This window comes from Tenrec ecaudatus, unplaced genomic scaffold (genome assembly GCF_050624435.1).
Source record: "Tenrec ecaudatus isolate mTenEca1 unplaced genomic scaffold, mTenEca1.hap1 Scaffold_419, whole genome shotgun sequence".
In the NCBI taxonomy this organism is placed as follows: domain Eukaryota; kingdom Metazoa; phylum Chordata; class Mammalia; order Afrosoricida; family Tenrecidae; genus Tenrec; species Tenrec ecaudatus.
The window spans coordinates 79297-80043 of NW_027459311.1; positions in this window are offsets into that span (position 1 = coordinate 79297).

The following is a 747-nucleotide window of genomic DNA, read 5'->3' on the forward strand; positions in this document are numbered from 1 at the left end:
AGACATGGATGCACAAGACACAGAGTAGCCCATCTAGTTTCCAGCCAGATGGATGCCTGCCACCAGCAGATTGCTCCGAAGGTAGAGGATCTTCTTGGGGAAAGGGTGGAGTCCTTGTTCCAGCAAACTGGGCTATCTCTCAGACCTACCCGTAGTTTGTGTCATGGGCCACTTCCAAGCATCATAGGGTATATTGAGGCACAAACACCTGCCCCAGACACACTGGCACCACCCGGCTGAGTTCCTTGTAGCTGGGAATTTATGGAAGGGGATGGGGGCTTTATCAACTGTAATGAAATGGCAGCAGTTATGTGATCTCACAATGACCTCATCAGAGGCATGTCCATCACTCGTAGATGTTCCAAAGCCACCTCCAGAGTTGTGATTAAGATGAAGGGACTTGGTGGTGAGGTTTCAGCATAGGCTAGAGACAGAGAGAGTGAGGGTATGTGACAGTAAATAAAGGAGCTATATTTCCTTTGCCCAGGTCACAGACCAGTCTCTATACAGATTGTCCTCTGAGCTGTAAGCTGGTTGATGTGAAAACTCTTTTAATAAAAGAGATAAATTATATCTAAAACATATTAATGACTCCCTGATATTCAGAGAGAGCTTGAGATTTGTCCCCTTGAGTGTCAGAATTCGTCAGAATAGACCTGTGCCAGCGGCGCCTGCGCAGGACACAGGTCAAGCACTGGAAGCAGTTGGGACCTGTGTGCATAGGCGTGCATATCTGCTTAAAAGTAG